Source organism: Oncorhynchus keta, unplaced genomic scaffold (genome assembly GCF_023373465.1).
Source record: "Oncorhynchus keta strain PuntledgeMale-10-30-2019 unplaced genomic scaffold, Oket_V2 Un_contig_5372_pilon_pilon, whole genome shotgun sequence".
NCBI classification, from domain to species: domain Eukaryota; kingdom Metazoa; phylum Chordata; class Actinopteri; order Salmoniformes; family Salmonidae; genus Oncorhynchus; species Oncorhynchus keta.
In genome coordinates this window covers 5,011-23,999 of record NW_026288256.1, presented here as the reverse complement: position 1 = coordinate 23,999, position 18,989 = coordinate 5,011, and the positions used below count along the sequence as shown (strand labels likewise).

Sequence of the window (18,989 nt, the reverse complement as noted above, 5' to 3'; positions counted from 1 at the left end):
GCATCGTCAGTATCGTCAGTAACGTCAGTATCGTCAGTATAGTCAGCATCGTCAGTAAGGTCAGTATCGTCAGTATCGTCAGTATCGTCAGCATCGTCAGTATCGTCAGCATCGTCAGTATCGTCAGCATCGTCAGTAACGTCAGTATCGTCAGTATCGTCAGTATCGTCAGTATCGTCAGTATCGTCAGTATCGTCAGCATCGTCAGTAACGTCAGTATCGTCAGTATCGTCAGCATCGCAGTAACGCCAGCATCGTCCAGTATATCGTCAGTATCGTCCAGTATCGCCAGTATCGCAGCATCGTAGTAACGCCAGTAACGCCAGTAACGCCAGTAACGCCAGCATCGTCAGCATCGTCAGTATCGCCAGTATCGTCAGTATCGTCAGCATCGCCAGTATCGCCAGTATCGCCAGTAACGCCAGTATAATCAGTATCCTCAGTATCGCCAGTAACGCCAGTATAGTCAGTATCGTCAGTATCGTCAGTATCGTCAGTAACGTCATTATCGTCAACAGCGTCAGTAACGTCAGTATCGTCAGTAACGTCAGTAACGTCAGCATCGTCAGTAACGTCAGTATAATCAGTATCGTCAGTATCGTCAGTATCGTCATTATCGTCAACAGCGTCAGTAACGTCAGTATCGTCAGCATCGTCAGTATCGTCAGTATCGTCAGCATCGTCAGCATCGTCAGTAACGTCAGTATCGTCAGTATCGTCAGCATCGTCAGTAACGTCATTATCGTCAACAGCGTCAGTAACGTCAGTATCGTCAGTAACGTCAGTAACGTCAGCATCGTCAGTAACGTCAGTATAATCAGTATCGTCAGTATCGTCAGTAACGTCAGCATCGTCAGTAACGTCAGTAACGTCAGTAACGTCAGTATCGTCAGTATCGTCATTATCGTCAACAGCGTCAGTAACGTCAGTATCGTCAGTATCGTCAGTATCGTCAGTATCGTCAGTAACGTCAGTAACGTCAGCATCGTCAGTAACGTCAGTATAATCAGTATCGTCAGTATCGTCAGTAACGTCAGCATCGTCAGCAACGTCAGTAACGTCAGTATCGTCAGTATCGTCAGTAACGCCAGTATCGCCAGTATCGTCAGTATCGTCAGTAACGCCAGTAACGCCAGTATCGTCAGTATCGCCAGTATCGCCAGTAACGCCAGTATCGCCAGTAACGCCAGTAACGCCAGTATCGCCAGTATCGTCAGTATCGCCAGTAACGCCAGTAACGCCAGTAACGCCAGTATCGCCAGCATCGCCAGTAACGCCAGTATCGCCAGTATCGCCAGTATCGTCAGTATCGTCAGTAACGCCAGTAACGTCAGTATCGTCAACAACAGCGTCAGTAACGTCAGTATCGTCAGTATCGTCAGTAACGCCAGTAACGCAGTATCGTCAGTAACGCCAGTATCGTCAGTAACGCCAGTATCGCGTCAGTAACGCCAGTAGCCCAGTAACGCCAGTATCGTCAGTATCGCCAGTAACGCCAGTATCGCCAGTATCGCCAGTATCGTCAGTATCGCCAGTATCGCCAGTATCGCCAGTAACGCCAGTATCGCCAGTATCGCCAGTATCAGTATCGCCAGTATCGTCAGTATCGCCAGTATCGCCAGTATCGTCAGTATCGCCAGTATCAGTATCAGTATCGTCAGTAACGTCAGTATCGCCAGTATCGCGTCAGTAACGCCAGTATCGCCAGTATCGTCCAGTATAATCAGTATCGCCAGTATCGCCAGTAACGCCAGCATCGTCAGTAACGCCAGTATCGCCAGTATCGCCAGTATCGTCAGTAACGCCAGTATCGCCAGTATCGCCAGTATCGTCAGTATCGTATCCAGTAACGCCAGTAACGCCAGTATCGTCAGTATCGCCAGTATCGCCAGTAACGCCAGTAACGCCAGCATCGCCAGTATCGTCAGCATCGTCCACGTAACGCCAGTAACGCCAGTAACGCCAGTATCGCCAGTAACGCCAGTATCGTCAGTAACGTCAACAGCGTCAGTAACGCCAGTATCGCCAGTATCGTCAGTATCGTCAGTAACGCCAGTAACGCCAGTATCGTCAGTATCGTCAGTATCGTCAGTAACGCCAGTATCGCCAGTATCGCCAGTATCGCCAGTAACGCCAGTATCGCCAGTAACGCCAGTATCGCCAGTATCGTCAGCATCGTCAGTAACGCCAGTATCGCCAGTATCGCCAGTATCGCCAGTAACGTATATCGTCAGTAACGCCAGTAACGTCAGTATCGCCAGTATCGTCCAGTATCGCCAGTAACGCCAGTAACGCCAGTATCGTCAGTATCGCCAGTATCGTCAGTAACGCCAGTAACGCCAGTAATGTCAGCAACGCCAGTAACGCCAGTAACGCCAGTATCGCCAGTAACGCCAGAAACGCCAGTAACGCCAGTATCGTCAGCATCGTCAGTATCGTAACGCCAGTAACGTCAGTATCGTCAGTATCGTCAGCAGCGTCAGTAACGTCAGTAACGTCAGTATCGTCAGTATCGTCAGCATCGTCAGTATCGTCAGTAACGTCAGTATCGTCAGTGTCGTCAGTAACGTCAGTATAATCAGTATCGTCAGTATCGTCAGTATCGTCAGTATCGTCAGTAACGTCAGTATCGTCAGTGTCGTCAGTAACGTCAGTATCGTCAGTAACGTCAGTATCGTCAGTAACGTCAGTATAATCAGTATCGTCAGTATCGTCAGTAACGTCAATATCGTCAGTAACGTCAGTATAATCAGTATCGTCAGTATAATCAGTATCGTCAGTATTGTCAGTAACGTCAGTATCGTCAGTATAATCAGTATCGTCAGTATCGTCAGTAACGTCAGTATAATCAGTATCGTCAGTATCGTCAGTAACGTCAATATCGTCAGTAACATCAGTATCGTCAGTAACGTCAATATAATCAGTAACGTCAGTAACGTCAGTATCGTCAGTATAATCAGTATCGTCAGTATCGTCAGTAACGTCAGTATCGTCAGTATCGTCAGTATAATCAGTATCGTCAGTATCGTCAGTAACGTCAATATCGTCAGTAACGTCAGTATCGTCAGTATCGTCAGTAACGTCAGTATCGTCAGTATAATCAGTATCGTCAGTATCGTCAATAACGTCAGTAACGTCAATATCGTCAGTAACGTCAGTATCGTCAGTAACGTCAGTATCGTCAGTATAATCAGTATCGTCAGTAACGTCAGTATCGTCAGTATCGTCAGTAACGTCAGTATAATCAGTATCGTCAGTATCGTCAGCATCGTCAGTAACGTCAGTATCGTCAGTATAATCAGTATCGTCAGTATCGTCAATAACGTCAGTAACGTCAATATCGTCAGTAACGTCAGTAACGTCAGTATCGTCAGTAACGTCAGTATCGTCAGTATAATCAGTATCATCAGTAACGTCAGTATCGTCAGTAACGTCAATATCGTCAGTAACGTCAGTATAATCAGTATCGTCAGTATCGTCAGTAACGTCAGTATCGTCAGTATCGTCAGTAACGTCAGTATCGTCAGTATAATCAGAATCGTCAGTATCGTCAGTAACGTCAATATCGTCAGTATCGTCAGTAACGTCAGTAACGTCAGTATCGTCAGTATCGTCAGTAACGTCAGTATCGTCAGTATCGTCAGTAACGTCAGTATCGTCAGTATAATCAGTATCGTCAGTATAATCAGTATCGTCAGTAACGTCAGTAACGTCAGTATCGTCAGTATCGTCAGTAACGTCAGTATCGTCAGTATAATCAGTATCGTCAGTAACGTCAGTAACGTCAGTATCGTCAGTATCGTCAGTAACGTCAGTATCGTCAGTATCGTCAGTAACGTCAGTATCGTCAGTAACGTCAGTAACGTCAGTATAATCAGTATCGTCAGTATCGTCAGTAACGTCAGTATCGTCAGTATCGTCAGTAACGTCAGTATCGTCAGTATAATCAGTATCGTCAGTATAATCAGTATCGTCAGTAACGTCAGTATCGTCAGTATCGTCAGTAACGTCAGTATCGTCAGTATAATCAGTATCGTCTGTAACGTCAGTATCGTCAGTAACGTCAATATCGTCAGTAACGTCAGTATAATCAGTATCGTCAGTATCGTCAGTAACGTCAGTATCGTCAGTATCGTCAGTATAATCAGTATCGTCAGTAACGTCAATATCGTCAGTAACGTCAGTATCGTCAGTAACGTCAATATAATCAGTAACGTCAGTAACGTCATTATCGTCAGTATCGTCAGTATAATCAGTATCGTCAGTATCGTCAGTAACGTCAGTATCGTCAGTAACGTCAATATCGTCAGTAACGTCAGTAACGTCAGTATCGTCAGTATAATCAGTATCGTCAGTATCGTCAGTATCGTCAGTAACGTCAGTATCGTCAGTAACATCAGTATCGTCAGTATCGTCAGTATCGTCAGTATAATCAGTATCGTCAGTATCGTCAGTAACGTCAATATCGTCAGTAACGTCAGTATCGTCAGTATCGTCAGTAACGTCAGTATCGTCAGTATAATCAGTATCGTCAGTATCGTCAGTAACGTCAGTAACGTCAATATCGTCAGTAACGTCAGTATCGTCAGTATCGTCAGTATAATCAGTATCGTCAGTAACGTCAGTATCGTCAGTAACGTCAGTATCGTCAGTATAATCAGTATCGTCAGTAACGTCAGTATCGTCAGTAACGTCAGTATCGTCAGTAACGTCAGTATCGTCAGTATAATCAGTATCATCAGTAACGTCAGTATCGTCAGTAACGTCAATATCGTCAGTAACGTCAGTATAATCAGTATCGTCAGTATCGTCAGTAACGCCAGTATCGCCAGTAACGCCAGTATCGCCAGTATCGTCAGTATCGTCAGTATCGTCAGTATCGTCAGTATCGCCAGTATCGCCAGTATCGTCAGTATAATCAGTATCGTATCGTCAGTATCGTCAGTATCGTCAGTAACGTCGGTATATCGTCAGTATCGTCAGTAACGCCAGTATCGTCAGTATAATCAGTATCGTCAGTAACGCCAGTATCGTCAGTATCGTCAGTAACGCCAGTATCGTCAGTATAATCAGTATCGCCAGTAACGCCAGTAACGCCAGTATCGTCAGTAACGCCAGTCAGTATCGCCAGTATCGTCAGTAACGCCAGTATCGTCCAGTATCGTCAGTATAATCAGTATCGTCAGTAACGCCAGTAACGCCAGTATCGTCAGTAACGCCAGTATCGCCAGTATCGTCAGTATCGTCCAGTATCGTCAGTAACGCCAGTAACGCCAATATCGCCAGTAACGCCAGTACCGCCAGTATCGTCAGTAACGCCAGTATCGTCAGTATAATCAGTATCGTCAGTATCGCCAGTAACGCCAATATCGTAACGCCAGTATCGTCAGTAACGCCAGTATCGTCAGTATAATCAGTATCGTCAGTAACGCCAGTATCGTCAGTAACGCCAGTAACGCCAGTAACGCCAATATCGTCAGTAACGCCAGTATAATCAGTATCGCCAGTATCAGTATCGCCAGTATCGCCAGTAACGCCAGTATCGTCCAGTAACGCCAGTATCGTCAGTAACGCAGTATAATCAGTATCGCCAGTATCGTCAGTAACGCAGTATCGTCCAGAAAACGTCAGCATCGTCAGTAATGTCAGTATCGTCAGTATCGTCAGTATAATCAGTATCGTCAGTATCGTCAGTAACGTCAGTAACGTCAATATCGTCAGTAACGTCAGTATCATCAGTATCGTCAGTATAACGCCGCCAGTAACGCCAGTATCGTCAGTATCGTCAGTAACGCCAGTATCGCCAGTATCGTCACATCAATAACGCCAGTATCGTCAGTAACGCCAGTATCGTCAGTAACGCCAGTCTCGCCAGTATCGTAGTAACGTCAGTAACGTATCCAGTATCGTCCAGTATCGTCCAGTAACGCAGTATCGCCAGTAACGCCAGTATCGTCAGTAACGCCAGTATCGCCAGTATCGTCAGTAACGCCAGTATCGCCAGTATCGTCACATCAATAACGCCAGTATCGTCAGTAACGTCAGTATCGCCAGTATCGTCAGTAACGCCAGTATCCAGTATCGCCAGTATACGCCAGTATCGTCCAGTATCGTCAGTATCGTCAGTAACGCGCCAGTAACGCCAGTATCGCCAGTAACGCCAGTATCGTCAGTATCGCGTATCGCCAGTAAGGTCAGTATCGTCAGTATCGTCAGTAACGCCAGTAACGCCAGTATCGTCAGTAACGCCAGTATCTTCAGTATCGCCAGTATCGCCAGTAACGCCAGTATCGTCAGTATCGTCAGTATACGCCAGTATCGTCAGTAACGCCAGTATCGTCAGTAACGCCAGTATCGTCAGTATTGTCAGTATCGTCAGTATCGTCAGTATCGTCAGTATCGTCAGTATACGCCAGTCAGTATCGCCAGTAACGCCAGTATAATCGTCAGTATCGTCAGTATCGCCAGTAACGCCAGTATCGTCAGTAACGCCAGTATCGTCCAGTATCGTATCGCCAGTAACGCCAATATCGTCAGTATCGTCAGTAACGCCAGTATCGCCAGTATCGTCAGTAACGCCAGTATCGTCAGTATCGCCAGTAACGCAGTAACGCCAGTATCGCCAGTATCGTCAGTAACGTCAGTATCGTCAGTATCGTCAGTAACGCCAGTATCGTCAGTATCGTCAGTATATCGCCAGTAACGCCAGTATCGCCAGTATCGCCAGTAACGCCAGTAACGCCAGTATCGTCCAGTAACGCCATCGCCATATCGCCAGTATCGCCAGTAACGCCAGTATCGCCAGTATCGCCAGTAACGCCAGTATCGCCAGTAACGCCAGTAACGCCAGTATCAGTATCCAGTATCGCCAGTAACGCCAGTATCGTCAGTATGGTCAGTATCCAGTATCGTCAGTATTGTCAGTAACGCCAGTATCGCAGTATCGCCAGTAACGCCAGTATCGTCAGTATCGCCAGTATCGTCAGTAACGCCAGTATCGTCAGTAAGGTCATCGTATCGCCAGTATCGCCAGTAGTATTGTCAGTAACGCCAGTATCGTCAGTATCGTCAGTATTATCGTCAGTAACGCCAGTATCGTCAGTATCGTCAGTATCGCCAGTATCAGTAACGTCAGTATCGTCAGTAACGTCAGTATCGTCAGTATCGCCAGTATTATCGTCAGTAACGCCAGTATCGCCAGTATCGTCAGTATTGTCAGTAACGCCAGTATCGCAGTATCGCCAGTAACGTCCAGTATCGCCAGTATCGCCAGTATCGCCAGTAACGCCAATATCGTCCAGTAACGCCAGTATCGGCAGTATCGTCAGTAACGCCAGTATCGTCAGTATCGTCAGTATCGTCAGTAACGCCAATATCGTCAGTATCGTCAGTAACGCCAGTAACGCCAGTATCGTCAGTAACGCCAGTATCGCCAGTAACGCCAGTAACGCCAGTATCGTCAGTAACGCCAGTATCGCCAGTATCGTCAGTAACGCCAGTATCGCCAGTAACGCCAGTATCGTCCAGTAACGCCAGTATCGCCAGTAACAGTAACGTCAGTATCGTCAGTATCGGTCAGTATCGTCAGTATCGTCAGTATCGTCAGTAACGTCAGTATCGTCAGTATCGTCAGTAACGCCAGTATCGTCAGTATCGTCCAGTATTGTCAGTAACGTCCAGTATCGTCAGTATCGTCAGTAACGCCAGTATCGCCAGTATCGCCAGTATCGCAGTAACGTCAATATCGTCAGTAACGTCAGTATAATCAATATCGTCATTAACGCCAGTAACGCCAGTATCGTCAGTATCGCCAGTATCGTCAGTAACGCCAGTAACGCCAGTATCGCCAGTATCGTCAGTAACGCCAGTATCGCCAGTATCATATCGTCACATCAATAACGCCAGTATCGTCAGTATCGTCAGTAACGCCAGTAACGCCAGTATCGTCAGTAACGTCAGTATCGCCAGTATCGCCAGTAAGGTCAGTATCGTCAGTAACGCCAGTAGTAACGCCAGTAACGTCAGTATCGTCAGTATCGTCAGTATCGTCAGTATCGTCAGTAACGTCAGTATCGTCAGTATCGTCAGTAACGTCAGTATCGTCAGTAAGGTCAGTATCGTCAGTATCGTCAGTAACGTCAGTATCGTCAGCATCGTCAGTATCGTCAGTATCGTCAGTAACGTTAGTATCATCTAACTCCAGTCTGTTAGAGCTGCCCTGCTGCAGGGGTCATGGCTCTATGTCGTACTGTGGAATAGAGTTCCATGTAGTCATGGCTCTATGTAGTACTGTGGAATAGAGTTCCATGTAGTCATGGCTCTATGTCGTACTGTGGAATAGAGTTCCATGTAGTCATGGCTCTATGTAGTACTGTGGAATAGAGTTCCATGTAGTCATGGCTCTATGTAGTACTGTGGAATAGAGTTCCATATGGTCATGGCTCTATGTCGTACTGTGGAATAGAGTTCCATGTAGTCATGGCTCTATGTCGTACTGTGGAATAGAGTTCCATGTAGTCATGGCTCTATGTAGTACTGTGGAATAGAGTTCCATGTAGTCATGGCTCTATGTAGTACTGTGGAATAGAGTTCCATGTAGGCATGGCTCTGTGTAGTACTGTGGAATAGAGTTCCATGTAGTCATGGCTCTATGTGGTACTGTGGAATAGAGTTCCATGTAGTCATGGCTCTATGTAGTACTGTGGAATAGAGTTCCATGTAGTCATGGCTCTATGTAGTACTGTGGAATAGAGTTCCATGTAGTCATGGCTCTATGTAGTACTGTGGAATAGAGTTCCATGTAGGCATGGCTCTGTGTAGTACTGTGGAATAGAGTTCCATGTAGTCATGGCTCTATGTGGTACTGTGGAATAGAGTTCCATGTAGTCATGGCTCTATGTAGTACTGTGGAATAGAGTTCCATGTAGTCATGGCTCTATGTAGTACTGTGGAATAGAGTTCCATGTAGTCATGGCTCTATGTAGTACTGTGGAATAGAGTTCCATGTAGTCATGGCTCTATGTCGTACTGTGGAATAGAGTTCCATGTAGTCATGGCTCTATGTAGTACTGTGGAATAGAGTTCCATGTAGTCATGGCTCTATGTAGTACTGTGGAATAGAGTTCCATGTAGTCATGGCTCTGTGTAGTACTGTGGAATAGAGTTCCATGTAGTCATGGCTCTATGTAGTACTGTGGAATAGAGTTCCATGTAGTCATGGCTCTATGTAGTACTGTGGAATAGAGTTCCATGTAGTCATGTCTCTATGTAGTACTGTGGAATAGAGTTCCATGTAGTCATGGCTCTATGTAGTACTGTGGAATAGAGTTCCATGTAGTCATGTCTCTATGTAGTACTGTGGAATAGAGTTCCATGTAGTCATGGCTCTATGTAGTACTGTGGAATAGAGTTCCATGTAGTCATGGCTCTATGTAGTACTGTGGAATAGAGTTCCATGTAGTCATGGCTCTATGTAGTACTGTGGAATAGAGTTCCATGTAGTCATGTCTCTATGTAGTACTGTGGAATAGAGTTCCATGTAGTCACGGCTCTATGTAGTACTGTGGAATAGAGTTCCATGTAGTCATGGCTCTATGTAGTACTGTGCACCTCCCATAGTCTGTTCTGGACTTGGGGACTGTGAAGAGACCTCTGGTGTCATGTCTTGTGGGGTATGTTGGGTGTCTGAGCTGTGTGCCAGTAGTTCAAACAGACAGCTTGGTGCTTTCAACATGTCAATACGTCTCACAAATACAAGTAGTGATGAAGTCAATCTCTCCTCCACTTTGAATCCAGGAGAGATTGACATGCATATTATTAATGTTAGCTATCCGTGTACATTAGAGGCCCAGCTGTGCTGCTCTGTTCTGAGACAGTTGACAAAAGTCCCTCTTTGTGGCACCTGAACACATGACTGAACAGTCGTCCCAGTGCATCAAAACTAGAGCCTGAAGGACCTGCCTTGTTGATAGTGTTGTTAAGAAGGTAGAAACTAGGGCCTGTAGGGCTAGGGCCCGCTTTATTATAGACAGACTTCTCCCCTTCCTAGCTACTACTGCATCAATATGTTTTGACCATGACACAAATGACTTTGACAGACAGTTTGTTGGTGACATATAACTCAGTTTAAAGTTGTTTAGGCCTATCGTTTGATTGGTGTTCGAAACACGATCTACTGTCTCAGTTTAAAGTTGTTTAGGCCTATCGTTTGATTGGTGTTCGGAAACACGATCTACTGTCTCAGTTTAAAGTTGTTTAGGCCTATCGTTTGATTGGTGTTCGGAAACACGATCTACTGTCTCAGTTTAAAGTTGTTTCGGCCTATTTGGTGTTCGGAAACACGATCTACTGTCTATCAGACTACCGGCATTATATTTTACTGTTGATCAGACTACCGGCATTATATTTTAATGTTGATCAGACTACCGGCATTATATTTTAATGTTGAACAGACTACCGGCATTATATTTTACTGTTGATCAGACTACCGGCATTATATTTTAATGTTGATCAGACTACCGGCATTAGTTTTTAATGTTGATCAGACTACCGGCATTAGATATTAATGTTGATCAGACTACCGGCATTATATTTTAATGTTGAACAGACTACCGGCATTATATTTTAATGTTGATCAGACTACCGGCATTATATTTTAATGTTGATCAGACTACCGGCATTATATTTTAATGTTGAAGACTACCGGCATTAGATATGATTGTTGATCAGACTACCGGCATTATATTTTACTGTTGATCAGACTACCGGCATTATATTTTAATGTTGATCAGACTACCGGCATTATATTTTAATGTTGATCAGACTACCGGCATTAGATATGATTGTTGATCAGACTACCGGCATTATATTTTAATGTTGATCAGACTACCGGCATTATATATTAATGTTGAACAGACTACCGGCATTATATTTTAATGTTGAACAGACTACCGGCATTATATTTTACTGTTGATCAGACTACCGGCATTATATTTTAATGTTGATCAGACTACCGGCATTATATTTTAATGTTGAACAGACTACCGGCATTATATATGATTGTTGATCAGACTACCGGCATTATATTTTAATGTTGAACAGACTACCGGCATTATATTTTAATGTTGAACAGACTACCGGCATTATATTTTAATGTTGAACAGACTACCGGCATTATATTTTAATGTTGATCAGACTACCGGCATTATATTTTAATGTTGAACAGACTACCGGCATTAGATATTTTGTTGATCAGACTACCGGCATTATATTTTACTGTTGATCAGACTACCGGCATTATATTTTAATGTTGATCAGACTACCGGCATTATATTTTAATGTTGATCAGACTACCGGCATTATATTTTACTGTTGATCAGACTACCGGCATTATATTTTAATGTTGATCAGACTACCGGCATTATATTTTAATGTTGATCAGACTACCGGCATTATATTTTAATGTTGAACAGACTACCGGCATTATATTTTAATGTTGATCAGACTACCGGCATTATATTTTAATGTTGATCAGACTACCGGCATTAGATATGATTGTTGATCAGACTACCGGCATTATATTTGACTGTTGATCAGACTACCCGCATTAGTTTGTAATGTTGATCAGACTACCGGCATTATATTTTAATGTTGATTAGACTACCAGCATTATATTTTAATGTTGAACAGACTACCCGCATTAGTTTTTAATGTTGATCAGACTACCGGCATTAGATATTAATGTTGATCAGACTACCGGCATTATATTTTAATGTTGATCAGACTACCGGCATTATATTTTAATGTTGATCAGACTACCGGCATGAGTTTTTAATGTTGATCAGACTACCGGCATTAGATTTTAATGTTGATCAGACTACCGGCATTATTTTTAATGTTGATCAGACTACCAGCATTATATTTTAATGTTGATCAGACTACCGGGATGAGTTTTTAATGTTGATTTAGATATTAATGTTGATCAGACTACCGGCATTAGATATTAATGTTGATCAGACTACCGGCATTAGATTTTGTTGAATGTTGATCAGACTACCAGCATTAGTTTTAATGTTGATCAGACTACCGGCATTATATTTTAATGTTGATCAGACTACCGGCATTATATTTTAATGTTGATCAGACTACCGCATTAGTTTTTAATGTTGATCAGACTACCGGCATTATATTTTAATGTTGATCAGACTACCGGCATTATATTTTAATGTTGATCAGACTACCGGCAGTTTTTAATGTTGATCAGACTACCGGCATTAGATTTTAATGTTGATCAGACTACCAGCATTATATTTTAATGTTGATCAGACTACCGGCATTATATTTTAATGTTGATCAGACTACCGGCATTAGTTTTTAATGTTGATCAGACTACCAGCATTATTTTTAATGTTGATCAGACTACCGGGATTATTTTTAATGTTGATCAGACTACCGGCATTATATTTTAATGTTGATCAGACTACCGGCATTATATTTTAATGTTGATCAGACTACCAGCATTATATTTTAATGTTGATCAGACTACCGGCATTATATTTTAATGTTGATCAGACTACCGGCATTATATTTTAATGTTGATCAGACTACCGGCATTATATTTTAATGTTGATCAGACTACCAGCATTATATTTTAATGTTGATCAGACTACCGGCATTATATTTTAATGTTGATCAGACTACCGGCATTATATTTTAATGTTGATCAGACTACCGGCATTATATTTTAATGTTGATCAGACTACCGGCATTATATTTTAATGTTGATCAGACTACCGGCATTAGATTTTAATGTTGATCAGACTACCGGCATTAGATATTAATGTTGATCAGACTACCGGCATTATATTTTAATGTTGATCAGACTACCGGCATTAGATATTATTGTTGATCAGACTACCGGCATTATATTTTAATGTTGATCAGACTACCGGCATTATATTTTAATGTTGATCAGACTACCGGCATTATATTTTAATGTTGATCAGACTACCGGCATTATATTTTAATGTTGATCAGACTACCGGCATTATATTTTAATGTTGATCAGACTACCGGCATTATATTTTAATGTTGATCAGACTACCGGCATTAGATATTAATGTTGATCAGACTACCGGCATTATATTTTAATGTTGATCAGACTACCGGCATTATATTTTAATGTTGATCAGACTACCGGCATTATATTTTAATGTTGATCAGACTACCGGCATTATGTTTTAATGTTGATCAGACTACCGACATTATATTTTAATGTTGAACAGACTACCGGCATTATATTTTAATGTTGAACAGACGACCGGCATTATATTTTAATGTTGATCAGACTACCGGCATGAGTTTTGGATGATCAAAGTATATACTTTAGATAATTATTATTTTTTTAACCTTTATTTAACGTATTATTATTATTGGATGTCCTGTGTGTATAGATCTCTACATGAACAACGGTAAAGATCTTTCCTGTTCTAGTTGTTGTTAACCACAACATCAGAACAGGACGGATAGACGGTGAGTGGGAGCAGCCTTGTGAAGGCATGACTCACATCAGACTGACGTTACACGGGAATTACCATGCCCACCCCTTCTAGTGTACTTTCCAATAATATTACATTATATTCATGTTGTTCAGAGTTTACTTTATTTGTTTTTAGTTCACAAGAAATAACCAGGCCTTTCTGGAGGCCATTGAGATTTTATAAAATCAACATTAACATTTAATATGAGTCGGAAACATTCACGAAAAACAAATGTCAAGTCGGTTGAGTTAAATTATTTACATTCCGTATTGTTAGACATAAACCACAACACTTTCCATAGTTACACGGCACAATGTGTACAAAAATATACATATAATCAAACTTTGATATTAAATGACAAAATGTACAATTCATTAAATCGTCCTTGTATTGACAATGTACAAAAATAACGTGTGAAACGAGGCACAACAGGGGGAAATACAATCAATGAACATGTTAAAATGGATACATTTTTGTCTAGTAAATAATTTAAAACACCTTTCCTTCTAAATTATTGCAAACATAACGTTCTTTCCATGCAGCGTTGTGTAATTGTAGCCTATTGGCGCGTCAGTGTAAATGTGCTTGATATTAATCCTCAACATGTTTCTTCCCGATACCTGAAGAGAATATAGGCAGCCACGTGTTAAAAGTATTGTCTATTAACTTGACTGACTTCAGTAGGCTATGCAAACAAAGTGCGTTTCTCTCAGCCACCAAACTAAGAGGATACATCGTGGGAACGTTTGGCGCGCACCGGAATGATGCGCATTTACGCATGAAAGAGAATTATGCGGTTGCATGTAAAGTTCGTTCCATATTATGTTTTTAACTTGCAGCTTTCAAAAAATTAAACCTCAATCTCTATTGTCTTTAGTTCGTCAAGGTTTCTAAATATTTATTCCATAAACCTATTGGCTATAGTGTGTTCTATACCGCCCGCGAGGGGCATCCCGCCAGCTGTCCCGTGCTGGAGGAGCAGACTCCGCTAGATGTGCTTATAGAACCGGTACCGGAGCGATCAGAGTTCGTGTTGTTTGATGGCGCAGTGGATGATTTTCTCTCTTTCTGTCTGAGATGAATCTTGGTGTGTCTTTTGCGCTCGTCGCTCCTCGCGAACTTACGGCCACAGAAATCACAGGCGAAGGGCTTCTCTCCGGTGTGCGTGCGGATGTGCGTGGTGAGGTGGTCGCTGCGGCTAAAGTTCCTCATGCAGATCCGGCACTGGAACGGTTTGTGTCCCGTGTGTATCCGGATGTGTCTGGTCAGCTCGTCAGACCGAGAGAACCGCCGGTCGCAGCCTTCCGCTGGGCAGGGGTACGGCCGCTCATGGACCGGGGTCTTGCTCGGCCTGTTGGGATATTTTCTGGGCCGCAGGATGGGTCTCAGGGGGAGGTTCTGGGGGCTGTACGCGGTGGGGAGTCTGGGTCCATCCGAGACCGGCCCACCTAATGTAAAGTTCCTAATAGTGTTCAGGGGAGTCAGAGGTGGGGGTACTCTAAAGGAGTCCAGTGGGCAGGGGAAGGGCTTGCGGTCAGGCATGGCCTGCATGTCCCTCTGACAGGTCGGCTGGAAGAACCCAGCATAGTCTGGGATGATGGGGAAGAGACCCGAGTCTGTGTTGGGCTTAGGGGAGGAGTAGGACGGCGGCGGGTAAGAGATACCGGGCCCGGTGGAGAGGAAGGCCGACGGGTCCTGGTAGACCTCCCCACAGCCGTAGGGAGGCGGGGAAGAGTAGAGGTGGTGCTCCATGTCGGCCTGGTTCTGGGCCATGGTGCAGCTGAGCGTGGAGGAGAAATGGCCGGGAGAGCCGGAGGACGCCGGGGAGGAGGAGGCGGAAGATGGCTGGGTCATGCCCAGGATCCCCGCACTCACAATGTTGATGACGCCCTCGGGGTTCCAGTTACCGGGATACTGAGAGTCGATGGAGAACTTTCCCATGTAGGTGAAGGTCTGGTTCCGATGGCTAGGGGCTGGGAGAAGCTAGAGTAAGACAGGTCGAGAGAGCGTTTCTCTAAGCTCATATCGCCACTCATCAAGCCATCTGGAAGATAAGAAGAGACATCTTAGCAGATAATCACGAAACAAACAAATCAGAGAGCTTTAAAAAAACATGCTGCAGGTCCGTTCTCGTGCGCACAGTGTTTGGTGCGTGCTGCGCTCGCATCCTTTACCCACCGGTCATTCATTCAACTTTTCAAAGGGGTGCCGTTTTACTTTCATGCAAACTTTTTGGGGAAAAGTGCGTAACTCTAGCCACGTGTCTCTAAAACATAACATTTTTTTATTACCATTGATACATATATCCAGACATACATTTGTCCCACAACCATTAATTCAAAAATATTTCCAAAATCTCTTGGCCAAGATGAAAAAAATGCAATATCAAACATTATGCATAATATTATAACCTATAGGTAGTAGCAGCCGATGTGTTTCCTCTCCAATAACCAACACAGCACATGTTGCATTCTCTAAAGGTCCCCATGATATCAAAACAACGCTTACCTGGAGCTCCGCTAAGATGGTCGTGGTAGTGGCCTCCTAAATCAGCGTTAGGAAAGATAGCCACCCCGGGCGGCAGACTGTCATGATCCACAGAGTAGATGGAATCAGAGACAGGATGGACATACCCACCCAGAGAGACCGGGACTTTCTCTAAAGTTTTAGCCGTCATCATTTAACTAACGGCTTCTCGCTGTTTCCAGGGTTAAAACGGTATTTTAAACCGGCTGGTTGAGTATGTGTGGCCTTACAGTTCTATCCTACACTGAAACATCTGATAACCTGTCCGGAGAAGTTAACACAATCTGGAGCGTGTGTTGATACCACCTCTATAGTCGACTCTACTCTCTCCAGATCATCAGGCTGTTTAGTGAATGACGGATCCTAGCAGCACGAGCAGCAGTAGTATGTATTTATCAGTGGGGCAGTGAATGCGCCACTACGTCACTGCCCATACAAGGACCGTTTGGTTCGAGAGAGGAGGCGCTGGGGGATCCTATTGGCCCCGGGCTGTCAATGGAGAACCCACAAGTGAAAGTTCGCCAATATAAAGCGATAAAATATGTTTGTTTTTTTCTCCATGCAGTTTCCATTAGCACGAAAATTATAACACAATACAGGTGTAAAGAAATGAACGAATGCAAGATGGCATGTTATCAGTTTAGACGGACATCAATGTTTACAAGCGTATCTGATGTATACGATTTGAAATGTTTCCTCTACACATCGCCTTCAAATAGGAATTCCGGTTCTTCTCTAGAAGCCATACATGGTTTTATCCGGTAAATCTAAGAACACCCCTGCCTACATATAAGGGTTCTATTCCGGAATATGAGCGTCGGAAACTATCGAGTCTTGCCGAGCAAGAGCAGCGACAGAACTACCATCGCAAACCACAATCAAATGAGAGCCACAATCACGGAATTTTCACCTTTGCTGCGTTAGACTCGGAAACTTTGTCAGGGTCGTTTGAATAGGCTTTGCTTTAGGAAAGACTGGGCTACAGGCCTATTTAGTTACGAGCTATTTATATCACTAGAAGGAAATAGTTTTGTCTTGAAATGAAATGACTTTCACATAGCTCAGTTGGTAGAGCATGGCGCTTGTAACGCCAGGGTAGTGGGTTCGATTCCCGGGACCACCCATACGTAGAATGTATGCACACATGACTGTAAGTCGCTTTGGATAAAAGCGTCTGCTAAATGGCATATATTAATATTATTATTATTATATTATCCTGAAATGAAACGGGTAAAGGCACATGGTCTAATGATCACGGACCATATGGATACAGTAGTAGGCCCAGACTCGCTATACATTAGGCCTATAATCTATTATAGTCAAATATATGTTTTATATTGTTAACATGATTATTGTATTTGTTGTTGTTACTATTAGTCTTTTGTTGTTGATTCTCAATACTGTTGCCCTCCAGTGGTGTTGAGAGGAACTGAGAGGTCGACTCGTCTGTCCGGCAGGCCGACTGGGTTACTTACTGTCTGGTGTTTCAGTGATACACATCTATAAACCTCCTCAACCCCACGCGCATTTTAGAAAACCGGACATAGTTCACAATAACATTTCCGTTCAGAGGCGATAAGGCAGATGCGTGAAATAATGTACTTGGCACAGCTTGGTAGACTCGGTATACTGGTAAAGTCCCCCCGTGGGTTGAGAAACTTGAAAGTTAAAAACTAGATGGGTGGGTGGGTGAGCGGTTCGGGGCCCTGGTTGGAAGGCAAATTCCAGCTTGTGGCTGTGTCAAGTAACGCGTGGGAGAAAATGATCTAAATTTAAACATTTGATGGCTATAAAAAGTTGTTACATTTTATTGATACTTGTACACTAGACTATACGTATTATTATTATTATTGTGACTAGTTAGGCTTATTATTATGTTGATATTACTATAATAACGATTAAATAACCATTATTGCTAGTAATAATAATAACAGCAACAGTATATAAGACAAGAATGAATCCTTCGTTATTCAGCTCCCTGACTGTGACTGGAAAAAGGGCTCTGGTTGATTTGCGACGTTTCCGGTTGGAAAGGAAACCGCACGGAGCATCATGATCACACACACTCCTCACATTAATCCGCCTGGAGTCAATAAAGGCCTGTCAATGACAACTCTATTCATTTAACACCATGCTGCTGCGGGCGCCTTTCATCGGCCCGTCGGTTAAACGTATCATTAGCAATATGGGAACTGACTGTGAATAAAACCCTTTCCATTAGACCGCTGCTCAATTAGAGGATTGTAGCCTATAAATGGCAATAGATCATGTATCTGTTGTCAAGGTTGTATTGGAAAACGAGAGATAATGGCAGACTGCTTAATAAGCTAATTATCCGACCTATATATTTACAGTTCCTCTTTGTAGCACGTTAAGAGTTCGAAACCACAGGAGAGGCGGTGGGCTCTGCGGAGTTGTGTGATAGGAACAGGATGGTGAGTGAAAAACCTATGTTTATCAATCATGACTTTTTAAATTATCATTTTTTTTAAATCTTCCAATATTAAAACAGCAGATTCTGTATTTGTTAAGATAGTCCAAGTTTGTTACAGAAATGTTGAAAAATTATTAGCATCAATTTGCTCTTGGATACCAACGGTTCCGTATCAGGCTCAATAGGTCATCAGGATCTGGCCCATACGTTGTATTACCTGTCCTAGAAGCAGCCTAACACGTTGTATTACCTGTCCTAGAAGCAGCCTAAACATGTTCTATTACCTGTCCTAGAAGCAGCCTAACCATGTTGTATTACCTGTCCTGGAAGAAGCCTAACACGTTGTATTACCTGTCCTGGAAGCAGCCTAACATGTTCTATTACCTGTCCTAGAAGCAGCCTAACATGTTGTATTACCTGTCCTGGAAGCATTCTAACACGTTGTATTACCTGTCCTGGAAGCAGTCTAAACATGTTGTATTACCTGTCCT

The 18,989-nt window shown here is 43.2% G+C and overlaps 1 pseudogene; it reads right to left on the bottom strand.

Annotated features, from left to right (window-relative positions):
- Positions 1-13,658: 13,658 nt before the first annotated feature.
- On the bottom strand, positions 13,659-16,696 carry LOC127925247 (early growth response protein 2b-like; annotated as a pseudogene).
- Positions 16,697-18,989: the final 2,293 nt, after the last annotated feature.